This window comes from Bison bison, unplaced genomic scaffold (assembly GCF_000754665.1).
Source record: "Bison bison bison isolate TAMUID 2011002044 unplaced genomic scaffold, Bison_UMD1.0 scf7180017864489, whole genome shotgun sequence".
Classification (NCBI taxonomy): Eukaryota; Metazoa; Chordata; class Mammalia; order Artiodactyla; family Bovidae; genus Bison; species Bison bison.
In genome coordinates this window covers 9,391,587-9,398,321 of record NW_011495048.1, presented here as the reverse complement: position 1 = coordinate 9,398,321, position 6,735 = coordinate 9,391,587, and positions in this window count along the sequence as shown.

Genomic DNA, 6,735 nt, shown 5'->3' with positions numbered 1-6,735 from the left:
AAAAAATTTCTATTTAAAACATGAAAAAAATCAATAAATGTATAAAATCAACAATTGTCAAATTAAAACATTCCAGTTCTAATTGTTTCATAATAACATAAGAGTTAAAGCAACTACAAGGTAAAAGCCTATCATTACAAAATCCAACTAATCTATAACCTCCCTCCAAATATTTTAGTCACAAAACACCTAACTTTAGAAACCCAAGTCACTCTGGACTCCAGTCAAATCTTTTAAATGCCATATACAAAATCTTAAAATCTCTGAAGTTCATCCTTTAGCCTTCATTTCTGTACTCTTTACTTGCCTATTTGTGGTGGATTCTGTTTCTGTTTCCTCCCTATCCCCTCAGTCTGGGTCAGATTGGGAACCAATCTACAGCAAGAGTGTACTGTTACTCTCTTTTCTTACTTTCCCTTGGAGGGGTCTATATCTAATCCTAGGGTAGGAAAGGAGTACATTGTGTAATTGTAAGTACATTGTGTGTCTTATAAGATCAGAGCAGAACAGTCGCTCAATCGTGTCCGACTCTTTGCGACCCCATGATTCGCAGCACGCCAGGCCTCCCTGTCCATCACCAACTCCCGGAGTTCACTCAGACTCACGTCCATCGAGTCAGTGATGCCATCAAGCCATCTCATCCTCTGTCGTCCCCTTCTCCTCCTGCCCCCAATCCCTCCCAGCATCAGAGTCTTTTCCAATGAGTCAGCTCTTCACATGAGGTGGCCAAAGTACTGGAGTTTCAGCTTTAGCATCATTCCTTCCAAAGAAATCCCAGGGTTGATGTCCTTCAGAATGGACTGGTTGGATCTCCTTGCAGTCCAAGGGACTCTCAAGAGTCTTCTCCAACACCACACTTCAAAAGCATCAATTCTTCTGTGCTCAGCCTTCTTCACAGTCCAACTCTCACATCCATACATGACCACAGGAAAAACCATAGCCTTGACTAGACAAACCTTTGTTGGCAAAGTAATGTCTCTGCTTTTGAATATGCTATCTAGGTTGGTCATAACTTTCCTTCCAAGGAGTAAGCGTCTTTTAATTTCATGGCTGCAGTCACCATCTGTAGTGATTTTGGAGCCCAGAAAAATAAATTCTGACACTGTTTCTACTGTTTCCCCATCTATTTCCCATGAAGTGGTGGGACCAGATGCCATGATCTTCGTTTTCTGAATGTTGAGCTTTAAGCCAACTTTTTCACTCTCCACTTTCACTTTATATATATATGTGTATATAAAAATATATATGTATGTATAAAAATATATATGTATATATATGTGTATATATATATAAAATATATATGTATGTATAAAATATATATGTATTTATATATATTTTTATATACATATATACACATATATACACATATGTATACATATATATGTATATAAAATATATATGTATGTATAAATATATATATGTGTATATGTATATGTATTTATATATATACATATATATCACTTTATATATAACTGAATCACTTTTCTGTATACTGAACCCAACCATTTAAAATTTTGATGTTTTCAGTATATTCATTGCTAGTATATAAAATAGAACTAATTTTTATATGTTAACCTTGTATATTATGATCTTACTCAATTCACTTATTAATTCTAGGATACTTTTTGTAGATTCCTTGGGATTTTCTACATGGACATTCATATCATTGATAAGTAGGGAGGTTTTATTTCTTCCTTTGAAATCTGTATGCATTTTATTTCCTTTTCTTGCCTTTTTGCACTAGTTAGAGCTTCCAGCACTATGTTAAGAGTGGAGAGAACAGATATCCTTGCTTTTTCCTGATATTGGAAGGAAAAGTATGCTAGTTTACTAGGGCTGCCATAACAAAAATAACACAGAATAGTGGCTAAAATAAAAGAAATTAATTTTCTCACAGTTCCTGAAACTAGAAACTGATATCAAAGTGTCAGTAGGTGTGGGGTTTTTTGAGTACTCTCTCTTTGAGTTGCACATGGCTGGTCTGGCCTCTCACAGTCTCTTTACACTGTCATCCCTCATTGTATGCACACCCATGGTGTCTCTGGGTGTCCTAATCTCCCTTTGCCTATGAGGACACCGATCTGACACCCCAAGACCCTCATTTTAATTTAATTATGTTTTAAAGGTGCTATGTCTAGAGTCAAATTCTGAGGCATGAGGGTTTAGGTCTTCAACATATGCATTTGAGGGACACAATTCAGTTCATAACAAAAAGTGTTCATTCTTTTACCATTGAGCTAAAGTTTTTTGTTTTTTGTTTTTTTGTATTTGCCTTTAATGTTTCTATTTTCCTAAGAGTTTTAAATCATGAATGTGTTGAATTTTGTAAAAAACTTTTCCCGTATCAACTAATATGATTACATGGTTTTTCTTCTTTAGCCTGTTACTATGATAGAGTACATTGAATGATTTTCAAATATTGGGATAAACTCCACTTGGTCATAGTGTATAGCTCTTTTCAAATGTTGATGAATTCTATTTGTTAATATTTTATAAACTATTTTTTCATCTGTAATCATGAGAGATGTTGGCCTGTAGTCTCCTTTCTCTTTTTCTGTCTTTGTCTAGTTTGGCTATCAGAGTAGTACTAAATTCATAAAATTAACTGAGAAGTGTTTCCTCCTCTTCTATTTTCTGGACAAAATTGTGTAGAATTAGCGTTAATTCTCTCAAACATTTAAAAAAATTATCTGGAAAAACTCTGGGATTGGAGATTTCAATTTTAGAAGCTTTGAAATTGTGAATTCAATTTCTTTAATAGTTATAGGGTGATTCAAATGATCTATTCCATGTCGTATGAGTTGTGGTACTTTGTATTTTTTAAGGAATCAATTTCACCTAAGTGGTCAAAATTCTGAATGTGAAGTTGTTTTTAGTATTTATTTATTATTATTTTAGTGTCTGTAGAGTCTATAGTGATGTCCTTGTTTTATTACTAATATTAGTAATTTGTGTCTTCCCTCTGTTTTTTCTGTTATTCATGCTAGAGGTTTGTCAGTTTTATTGATATTTTCATAGAACAGCTCTTTGTTTCATTGATTTTTCTCTATTGTTTTTCTATTTTCAATTTCATTAATTTATGTTATTTTAAATATTTTCTTCCTCTGTTTTTTTCCCTCTTTCTTCTTTTTCCAGGCTTTTGAGCTAAGAGTTTAAATAATTGATTTGAGATTCTTCCTCTTTTCTAATGTATGCACTTGGTGCTATTAAATATCCCCTCAGCATTGCCTCAGCTGTGTCTGACGATTTTTGATATGTTGTATTTTCATTTGTTGCTTCCAAGTGTTTGGAGATTTTATGTTACCTTTCCATTTTTTATTTCTAATTTGATTCTCTCATGGTCAGAGAACATACTCAATCCTATCTGCCTTCTCTCAAGTTTTCAGAGCCTTTTAATATTTATTTTATATATAATGACAGGGTTTTAAGTTATACTTACAGGGAAGAATAGAGAAAATAATGTCTATTCCACTTTTCTGGAAGCTGAAGTCCTGAGGGGTTTTTCTGAAGCTTGTAGATGAGTTCAATTTTAGGGCCACTGGACCAAGCAGCAGTGAGGCCCATTCCAGCCCTGAGATGCAGTGTTCTGTGTTCTGGTCCTGGGTCTGGGCTCTTTAGGAAAGACCTGCCGAAGAACTGATGCTTTTGAACTGTGGTGTTGGAGAAGACTCTTGAGAGTCCCTTGGACTGCAAGAAGATCAAATCAGTCGATCCTAAAGGAAATCAGTCCTGAATATTCATTGAAAGGACTGATGTTGAAGCTGAAACGCCAATACTTTGACCACCTGATGCAAAGAACTGACCCACTGGAAAAGACCCTGATGCTGGGAAGGATTGAAGGTGGGAGGAGAAAGAGGTGACAGAGGATGAGATGGTTGGATGGCATCACCGACTCAGTGGACATGAGTTTGAGTAAACTCTGGGAGTTGGTGATGGACAGAGAGGCTTGGCATACTGCAGTCCATGGGGTCTCAAAGAGTCAGACATGACTGAGCAACTTGAACTGAAGGCCTTTAGTATTCTCCAACTTAACCCAATTGATGCAACTTGAACTGAAGGCCTTTAGTATTCTCCAACTTAACCCAATTGATTGCTAAACTAACTGTCATAGGATGTGCCCTCCTCCTAGACTCCTGTGATTTTCTACTTAAAAGGCAGGCAGCGATTGCAGATGGCTTTGAACTTCCTTAGGCTACATACCAAGGTGTTAAGTTGAGAGCTGATGCTCTGTATGGAAAAACTGAATTCCTCTAAACCAGATGAAGTTTAAACTTGTAGCTGTGAATTCCTTAACAGAAAAGAAGTAGCAAAATTTTTTTTTTTAAATTTTAGAATCAAATCTCTCCTTATTTTAACATCTCTTGTCTTAGTTTTTCCTCATTTGACATGTATGCCTTTTTTTTTCTTTAGTAGACTTTATTTTTTAGACATTTATGCCTTTTAAACAAATTTTTAAAGATGAGGGCTTTTATTTCTGTTCCTAAATTCAAAAATAGAATGGTCAGAAGCTGTATCTTGTCTGGAAGAGATAGCAGTAAGTGGTGACTTGAAGCTGGATCTCTTAGTTCTTTGCCCAAGAATTAAACTTGCATAGCTGGATGAAAACCAGAAAATCCCAACCACTAAACCAGAAAGAGCTGGAGGCTAGAAGTAAAGTTCCTCTGGCTCTTGCCCTGTTTGAAAGCAAGAGTGTTTCAAGGAGACAAAAACTGTAAAAACAGATGCAAAGCTTATTGTTAGAGACACAGCACATCAGATGGGAGAGTACACAGAGAAACAGTTTGCTTATTTAAGACAGAAGCAAAACAGAGATACACACCCAGAGAGAAAATGGTGTGGGCATCCTCTCTAAAGGGGCTTCCCAAGTAACTCAGATGGTAAAGAATCTTCCTGCAACATGGGAGACCCAGGTTAGATCCCTGGGTCAGGAAGACCCCCTGGAGTAGGAAATTACAACCCACTCTAGTTCTCTTGCCTGGAGAATTCCATGAACGCGACGGAGACACTAACACTTTCACACTTTAACTTTCATCCTCTCTAATAAGGAGGAACACCATAAAGAGGTAGTTAAATCATTTATTTATATAAGGTAGTTCTTCCAGGGCTTTGTTTACCTTTGGCCAATAATCTTGTTTCTTTTTCCACTTGACCTGCCCTAGGACCCTCCCCAACATGTGTGAATGACTTTTTGCCAGACAGATTCCACTGCAAAGGTCTGTGGGAGGTTTGGTATCACAGATTCTGGGGCAGTGCCTCCTCTTTTTTGATTCTCAAGGAGCCTTTCTGTGCATGTGTAGTTGAGAAGGTCTCCTTGACCTCGGGAATGAGAAATATGTGCTCTCTTTATCTTTTATCGGGGCAGGACTCAGCTCCTGTCTGCCCCTGCCGTGACTACTATATTAAAGTGTCCATCAGAGTCAAAGTGCAGCTCTTTATCCTGTTCCTGTTGTTATTTCTATCTAAAAGTGTAAACAGGAGGCTGGCTATATATGTCTAACCTGGCTATATGTCTAACCTGTAGCCCATCTATCTCCTGCCTCACGTTCACTATCAGAATATGTTTATATGGGGGAGGACATTTTTCCTCTACTCTCTTAGGTTCTCTGGCTGGTTCTGTGAAATAAACTGACAACAAGCAGGATAACAGGAGAAAATGCATACAGATTTATTTGAAGTTCCAAGTTTTACCTGCTCCTGGGGGCTTCAACATAGATAATAAAGAAAACCCTTAAAGACACAGTTAGGCTTGGAAACTTTTATACCTTTTGGACAAAGGAGAACAAATTTAATGAGAAGTGACAGGGAACTTTGGGACTCTAGGGGCAGTAAAGTGTAGGAAGGCACATATGTAGGGAACTAATGGTCAATAAGGGCTAGTTTGTTTGTGTAGAATTTTTTCTTGGTGTCACCTTGTCTTTGGTGATAAAGTGGTTATTCTCCTCCTGTTCTAGGAAGTGGAGATGGGGGAAGGTGACACTGTCACAAGGGGAATTTATTATCTGTTTTCAGGTACCTTGGGAACATCAGAGAGCTCATCCTCTCTCTGCTTTTTTCAGTTGTCTTTAGCTCTTACACCAGTAGGCTTTCCAGGTGATGCTAGAGGTAAAGAACCCTCCTGCCGATGCAGGAGATGTAAGAGGCACAGGTTCTATCCCTGGGTCGGGAATATCACCTGTAAGAAGACATGGCAATCAACTCCAGTATTCTTGCCTGGAGAATCCCATGGACAGAGTTGCCTGGCAGGCTATAGTCCACAGGGCTGCAAAGAGTTGGACATAATTGAAACATGAGAAACGCTGGGCTGGAGGAAGCACAAGCTGGAATCAAGACCGCGGAGATAAATATCAATAACCTCAGATATGTAGATGACACCACCCTTATGGCAGAAAGTGAAGAACTAAAGAGCCTCTTGGTGAAAGTGAAAGATGAGGGTGAAAAAGTTGGCTTAAAGCTCAACATTCAGAAAACTAAGATCATGGTATCCGGTCCCATTACTTCATGGCAAATAGATGGGGAAAGAGTGCAAACAGTGGCTGACTTTATTTTTCTGGGCTCCAAAATCACTGCAGATGGTGATTGCAGCCATGAAATTAGAAGACACTTACTCCTTGGAAGGAAAGTTATGACCAACCTAGATAGCATATTCAAAAGCAGAGACATTACTTTGTCAACAAAGGTCTGTCTAGTCAAGGCTATGGTTTTTCCAATCGTCATGTATGGATGTGAGAGTTGGAC